The 8,073-nt window shown below is 46.8% G+C and overlaps 1 protein-coding gene and 1 pseudogene across 1 annotated transcript in view; one reads left to right on the top strand and one right to left on the bottom strand.

The window, feature by feature from the left end:
• Positions 1–1,577: 1,577 nt before the first annotated feature.
• Positions 1,578–5,856, bottom strand: LOC105983442 (annotated as a pseudogene).
• Positions 5,857–6,537: 681 nt separating this feature from the next.
• The window catches only part of Golga5 (golgin A5), a 35,717-nt gene continuing 34,181 nt past the window's right edge, over positions 6,538–8,073 (top strand). The window contains exon 1 of the mRNA XM_013013290.1: positions 6,538–6,678. The gene's annotated coding sequence lies outside the window, so the exon portion shown is untranslated. The remainder of the gene's footprint in view (positions 6,679–8,073) is intronic.

Genomic DNA, 8,073 nt, shown 5'->3' with positions numbered 1-8,073 from the left:
AAAAGCCGGAAGTGGCTCTGTGGTTCAAGTGGTAGAGCGCTAGCCTTGAGCTGAAGAGCTGAGGGACAGCGCTCAGGCCCAGAGTTCAGGCCCCAGGACCGGACAAAAAAAAAGTTATTTTGATAAGCTTATAAAACTCAGCAGGAGTTTATGCATTTAATATTTTGATATACATTTCTCCCTTGACCTCCATAAGGCTTGAACCAATTTATATTTATATTAATGATATAGTATGCAATCATGCCTTGCCTATTTTCCACATTATTATCAGTGTACTCTAGTGTATTTCTATGTTTTTGAAGTGAACAAAACAAATAAAGTAGAAGCATCTCCTTCCAGACTGAATGTAGTTATTGTTTTGTTGTTTTTGTTGGTGGTTGGGCTTGTACTCTGGCCTGGGGGCTGTCTCTGGGTTCTTCAGGTCAAGGCAAATGCTCTATCACTTGAGCCACAGTGCCAATTGGATGAATTCTTTTTTTTTTTTTTTTTGTCGGTCATGGGGTCTAAACTCTGGGCCTGGGCTCTTTAGCTCGGCTCTTCAGCTCAAGGCTAGCGCTCTACCACTTGAGCCACAGCACCACTTCCAGCTTTTTCTGTTTATGTGGTGCTGAGGAATCAAACCCAGGGCCTCATGCCTGCAAGGCAAGCAGTCTACCACTGAGCCACCTTCCCAGCCCAAATGAATTGTTTTATTACCCTCTCTCCCTCACTTTTTTTTTTTTTTGACTAGTCATGGGCTTGAAATCAGGACCTCGGTGCTGTCTCTGAGCTTTTTTACTCAAGCCTAGAACTGTACCACTTTCAAGCCACAGTACCACATCTGGCACTTTCTGATTATACAGTACTGAAGAATTGAACACAGGGCTTCATGCATGCTAGGCAAGCACTGTCACTAAGCCACATTCCCAGCCCCTCCCCCTTTCTTTTGGTAGTACTAGGGTTTGAACTCAAGCGCTCAAAACTTGCTAGGCAGATGCTCTATCACTAAGCCATGACCCCAGCACTCTTTACTATTCAGAAGGCACGTTTATTAGCCACAGCTTCTCTCAGCCCCTATTTATCTGGAAATGTATTTATCTTGCCTTCAGTAGTAGTAGTAGTAGTTGCTGTTGTTTTCTTATTAAACTTAAGTTTTTTTTGGGGGGGGGGTCCGGTCGTGGGGCCTGAACTCTGGGCCTGGGCGCTGTCCCTCAGCTCTTCAGCTCAAGGCTAGCGCTCTACCACTTGAGCCACAGCACCACTTCTGGCTTTTTCTGCTTATGTGGTGCTGAGGAATTGAACCCAGGGCCTCAGGCATGCAAGGCAAGCGCTCAACCACTGAGCCACCTTCCCAGCCCCTAAACTTAAGTTTTAATGGGTCTCAAAATTCCATGACAGATCTTTGGTCATGTTCTTTCCATTAAAAAGTACTGATTTTTAAAACTGACACACACACACACAGGTCCACAAAACATTTTCCTTTCCTTTTGAAGGTTTTACAATGCATTGTTATCATTAACCAGTCTTGAGAGAAACTATTCTGAGACAGTTGTTCCACCACTGCTGAAGACTGAAGTGGCAGGTGTCAGGGATAATATTTATTTAGCCTTCTGAGCTTTCTGGGCAAACATGGTGAGCTTGCCAACTCCAGCAGCCTTCTTGTCCACAGCTTTGATGACACCCATAGCAACTGTCTGCCTCATAGCATGAACGGCAAAACGAGAAGCTCTCCACACTCATGGGCTTGCCTGGAACCAAATGAACAATGGCAGCTACTCCAGACTTCAGGAATTTAGGACCGTCTTCCAGCTTCTTACTGGAATGGCATTCAATCTTCTCTTTCAGCTCAGCAAACTTGCAAGCCATGTGAGTGGTGTGACAATCCAGCACAGGGGCATAGCCAGCACTGGACTGGCCTGGACAGTTCAGGATGACCCCCAGAACAGTGAAGCCCGCTGCTTACATGACTGGATCATTCTATCATTCTTGCTGTCATCAACAACATTGCCCAGGCGAACACATTTGACTGACATGTTCTTTTTTTTTTGGTCAGTTGTGGTGCTTGAACTCTGGGTCTGGGTGCTATCTGTCTGTTCTTCAGCTCAAGGCAAACACTCTACCACTTGATCTACAGTGCCACTTCTGGTTTTTTGGTAGTTTATTGGAGATAAGAGTGTTACAGACATTGCTGCTCAGGCTGGTTTTGAGATCCTCAGATCGCAGCCTCCAGAGTAGCTAGGATTACAGGCATGAGCCACTGGCACCTGGCAATGCTGGCTTCCTTAATGATTTCCTCATATCTCTTCACACCCAGTGTGTAAGCCAGAAGGGCATGCTCATGGGTCTGCCCATTCTTGGAGGTACCAGCTTCAAATTCACCAATACCAGCAACAACAATCAGGACAGTACAATCCACCTGGTGAGCACCTGTAATTGTGTTCTTGATAAAGTGTCTGTTCCCTGGGGCATTAATGATGGTCACATAATACTTGCTGGTCTCAGCTGTCCACAGGGAGATGTCAATGGTGATACCAAGCTCGTGCTCAGGCTTCTGTTTATCCAAGACCCGGGCATACTGGAAGGAGTCCTTTCCCATCTCAGTAGCCTCCTTCTTGAACTTCTCAATTGTTCGTCTGTGGATGCCACCACAAATGTAGATCCGATGTCCAGCAGTGGTGGCCAATGACAACAATGTTGATAAGGGTCTTTTCCTTTTCAATTTTGGCTTTGACTTAGAGGTGGTTTTATGGCACCTGCATTCTGTAAGCAAACCTGGTGTGAAAAAGTTGCCTTCCCTGAGTTCAAGCCCCACAACTGGCAAAAAAAAAAAAAAGTTGCCTTCAGTTCTGAAGGAACGTTGTATGTGTGTGTTGATCCTAGGACTTAAAGTGAAGGCCTGAGCACTGTCCCTGAGCTTCCCCCCGGCCCCCTCAAGGCTGGCACTCTATCACGAGCCACAGCTCTACTTTGAACTCTTTTGATGGTTAATTAGAGATAATAATTTCAGCTGGGTGCCCATGGCTCACCCCTGTAATCCTAGCTATTCAGGAGGCTGAGATCTGAGGATGATGGTTCAAAGCCAGCTCAGGCAGGAAAGTCTGTGACTTTTTTTTTTTTTTTGCCAGTTGTGGGGCTTGAACTCTGGGACGGGTTGTTGTCCCTCAGCTCTTCAGCTCAACACAAGCGCTCTACCACTTGAGCCACAGTTCCACTTCCAGGTTTTTCTACTTATGCGGTGGTTGAGGAATCGAACTCAGGGTTTCATGCATGCAAGGCAAGCACTGTACCACTGAGCCACCTTCCCAGCCCCATCTGTGAGACTATCTCCAATATGCCACCAGAAAACCAAAAGTGGCAGTGACTCAAGTGGTAGAACACTAGCCTTGAGCTGAAGAGCTGAGAGACAGTGCCCAGGCCCAGAGTTCAAGCCCCACAACTGACAAAAAGAAAAAGAAAAAGAGTTTCACAGGCTTTCTTGTCTGGGCTGGCTTCCAACCATGATCTCAGATCTCAGACTTCCAAGTAGCTAGGATTACATGAGAAACTGGTGTCTGGCTTAAAGGGAAGTTTTACTGGAAACAGAATCATTAGTTGGCCTTTCAATTTTTCTCTGCACACTCAGTTTGTAGCCCCTGCCTTCTTTTTTTTTTTTGTCGGTCGTGGGGCTTGAACTCTGGGCCTGGGCGCTGTCCCTCAGCTCTTCAGCTCAAGGCGAGCGCTCTACCACTTGAGCTACAGCGCCACTTCCGGTTTTCTGGTGGTTCATTGGAGATAGGAGTCTCACAGTCTTTCCTGCCTGGGCTGGCTTTGAACTGCGATCCTCAGATCTCAGCCTCCTGAGTAGCTAAGCCCCTGCCTTCTTGCCTCCAGTACTCTTCATGTGAAGTCATACTTTAGTGCTATTCCAGTGAGTGTGTGGTATGGGTATGGGGGGGGTGGTGGTGGTAAATCATCCTTCCTTTGTAGTTTTAACCATTTACTCCTTTCTGTGTCTTCTGTACACCAGTGGGGACTCCTTGTGTTTATCCTGTTTGGAGCTCATTGAGTTTGAGTATATATAGGTGATTTTTTTTCAGTTAATTTTGGTGGGGGGGATGTTGGAGTCATTTTTTTTCCTTCAAATCTCCCCCACATCCTTTCTGATGGAAAAAGACTTCACAGAGAGCATTCACCCTCCCCCCTGACGGCCACATCTTAGAACTGTCCTCGCTGCCAACCTGCTGAATCATCTCCTCTCCCTGTATCCCTGAGCAAAGGCACCAGCAGTCTTGGAAGACAGTCTGAGACCAAGGCCTGATGCTGAAACTCAACAAACACAGAGGCTGTGGAGACTTTGAAACTCCTCAGTCAACATAACATTGCTCATCCACCCTGCCTCCACCTCCCTCACCCTGCTTCCACCTGCCCCTCGCTTCTGCCTAATAGTGAAAAAGACCTAGTTGTAAGGAGGTGGCATCATTTCCCCTTCAGCCAGGCTGAAGGAGACTTGGTCGCCCTTCCCAGACTTCATTCCCAAATAAAGCCTGTTGGTCTGTTGAGTTTTCTTTTTGCCCTTTCTTTATTCTGATACCCTCATGACCGACTCAGTTGCCTTATATCTTCCATATTCTGGAGTTCGTTACACATATGTAGCTGTGCTTGATGTGCTTGATGATGTCACACAGGTTTCTGAGACTCCTTTCTCCTCTTCATTTTTTCTTTTTTTTTTATTTATTGGACATTCTATAGATCTACAAGTTCCCCAATTGTTTCTTCTGATAGTTCAGTTTTTCATTGAGCTCGTCTAGTGAAATTCTCATCTATTATTTACTATAGTTTTCAACTCTAGAAGTTCCATATTTTATCATTCTTATCTCCTTGCTTGTTTGGTAGTTTTGTGTGTGTGTGTGTGTGTGTTTTATTTTTAAATCATTACCGGGGTTTGAACTGGCCCCACACTTGCTGAAGGAGCTCTACCTCTTCAGCCACCCCTCCACCTTGTATGCATTTGTTCTGATTCTTTTTGAGATAGGGTCTCACTTTTTACCCAAGCTGGCCCATTAGACTTTTCATGTAGCTTGGAAAACAGATGTACACTACCGTGCTCAGCTTTTTCTGTTGAGGTGGAGTCACATGAATTTTTTTTCACCTCAGGCTAGCCTTAAAAGACAATCTCCCAGAAGTGGTGCTGTGACTCACGAGGTAGAGCACTAGCCTTGAGCTGAAGAGTTGAAGGACAGCACCCAGGCCCAGTATTCAAGGTCCACAATCAAAAGAAAAGAAAAAGAAAAAAGAAAGAAAAAGAAAAAAAGATAATCTTCTAAATTTCCACCCCCCAAGTACCCTGGATATACTCTGCGTGTGTGTGCGCGCCATGTTTTGGTGTGCTGTGGGAAGGTATTTTGTTTTTGCTTAATGACTTCTCTGAACGAATTCTGCTCTCCCCAGAGTGTGTTGACATGTAAGTCCTGTTTTTTCTCTCTCTTCTGTCCTGTTTCTCTCTCCCTCTCTGTCTCTCTCTCTCTCTCTTTCCTTTTATTTCTACCACTGATTTGCTAAGGTCAACATAGCTTGGAAGAACTAGAGCATGGAGTCTAAGGCGCCCAGGTTCTGGGGTAGCGTGGGGTCCTTAGTAAGGCTGGTAATCTTAGACAAGTTACTTAACTTCTTTGAGCCTTACTTCCCTCAACTTCCAAATGAGGATACTTGGGACTATGTTATAGGCTTGTTAAATTGCTCTCATCTTCTTCACATTGTACATACAGAGTATTTAGTCAATTGTGTATTTCATTACTTATTTGGTGGCACTGGAGTTGAAAATCAGGGCCTCCTGCTTGCTAGGAAGGCACCTGAGCCATGCTCCAGCCGTTTTCCGTTTCCATTCCTCGGGATATCCATTCATCAAGAAGCTAGGATTACAAATGCACCATTATCCCTAAGCCTGAATGTTGAATACCGATTTTTAGACTAAAATCCAAAGATTCCACAAGGTGTGTGCAGCACCTAACTAAGATACCTCTGCTTGGAATTCTGCTATTTGGAGACGCCTTTGCCGGCCTTTTCCATCCTTTTGATCTCTGCAGACACCACCTGCAGCCTTCACAACTTAGGTGACGCTGGGAAGTTGTCTGGTTTACTCATTGCTTACGTAATATGTCTATGTCACTTGAAAGTGAGCTACACGGAATGCGGAATCATGTTTTCCCACAGTCTGCCATCGGCCTCAAACAAAACCAAGGTCGCCAAGGTCTCCCACGGAAGCCGGCTGGGCAGCGCCACCCTGGCCTAAATAGCCTGCAATGAAACCACGCCCACGGTGGGCGTGGCCTCCAATGTTGTGCTGGCGGCGTTCAGGCCCGTGGTCCGCTGGCGTCGAGTTACGTCACACACACGCAGGCGCAGTCTTACACACCTCTGCAAACGTGTTAGGGGCGTGGCCAGTTGCGAGGTCCCTGCAGCGCCGATGCTGACGCCTGAATTGTCTTTGGTTGGTTGGCGGCTCTGGGTTCCCCTCCGCTCAGGCAGTTCGAAAAGCCACTCTGTTTTGGGGTCCTCGCCGCACTTCCACGTCTCCCGGAAGAGGCCGCGGGGCTACGGCAGGTCCGGGAAGAGGCTGAGTCCCGGCCCTTCGCGGGCCGGCTGCGGTGGGGGCCCGGGCCCCAGAGGGCGACGAGGCCCCGGGGGCGACAGAGTCGCGGTGCCGCCGCAGGGAGTCCTCAGGTGAGGCGGCGGCGAGGGCCGGTGGACGAGTCCGGTCCACCCAGGCGTTAACGGCCTCCGTGTGTGCGGACGGCGCTCCGCGGTGCCGGCTGCGGGGCTGAGGGAAGGGGCCGACCCCACCGGGGCGGCTGCGCCGCAGTGGGTCTGCGCCCACCTGGGCCCCACGGCTGACAGGTGCCCTGGGCCCGGCCTCTCGCCCTCCGTGCTGACCCTGGTTCCCTCCGCCCACCTCTGGGGCACGCCACGCCACGCCCGCGAGCCCCGGCCTTTACCGAGGGCTGCGGACCGCCCGGGTCCTCCCCGGGCCCTTCGCCGGCTTTAATTAGGTCCACACTACCTAAGGACGGCGGTGTTTGAAGGCCCCATTAGCTTTAAAATGGGAAGAGCTAATACGTGCCAGCTAGGGTTGTTGTTATTATTATTGATATTATTGCTATTAGAGGTAATTAGCCCCCGACACCACCAGTTTTCACTTTACAATAATATTTTACACCTGTGTGGAATTTTATACGCCAAGTATCTCACCTCCATTTTCATTTGTTTTCGCATGAACTGTGAAATACATAGCACATCATCGTTACTCATCTTATAAAGAACAGGTTTAAAATTAATTTTGGAGCGAGTAAGGTGCTGCACAGGGGTAATCCTTCCTACTCGAGAGGATTGAAGTTTCAAGGCCAGCCTGGGTTAAAAAGTTAGCCCGGAATATTCTTTTCCAGTTTTTTTTTAAAAGGATATTGCAACTTATTACATAATGTGGCTGTGAAAATTAAATGTAAAAATGTTTGCATAGCATCTGGCACACTAAAATTCTATTCAGTATTTATGAGTGCCTGTATATAGATGCTGGGTAATTCAAAACAGACATGCTGTTTATCCAACCATTCCTCCTTCCCCAACAGGGAGAGACGGGTGTTTAAAAAAACAACTTATAATTATAAAACCTGGAGGTCTGTGAGGAAAAAGGAAAGGAACAGGATAATATGACCTAAATTAAATGGGAAGTAAGAGAAATTTTAAACAGATGACATTTAAGTGAAGAGAGACCAAGAGCAAGACTTAGCCATGAAAAGTGTACCAAGCAAAGGAGTGTAGAACACACCCTAGAAATGGTGTTGACTTCCCCCCATGCTCTTTCTTTTATATCATGAGGGTCAATAACTTCATCATTACATTTCTGTGGCACACTTTATAATAGTCCTCATATCTATGTGTTAGTGGATGGTTGTATAATCATATTTCTTACTCTATGCTTAGTGTGTTCATAGCAGATTAGTGAGAATTTGAATTTTTGCAGATGAACTCTAGACGTTTATGTGGATATCTAAATTATGTATAATAGTGTTTCAACATGATAGCTTTTCTATTGATTAGACTATTTTTTTCAGTTTTCAG

This window comes from Dipodomys ordii, unplaced genomic scaffold (assembly GCF_000151885.1).
Source record: "Dipodomys ordii isolate 6190 unplaced genomic scaffold, Dord_2.0 Scaffold2, whole genome shotgun sequence".
In the NCBI taxonomy this organism is placed as follows: domain Eukaryota; kingdom Metazoa; phylum Chordata; class Mammalia; order Rodentia; family Heteromyidae; genus Dipodomys; species Dipodomys ordii.
This window is presented reverse-complemented; position numbering and strand designations above follow the sequence as displayed.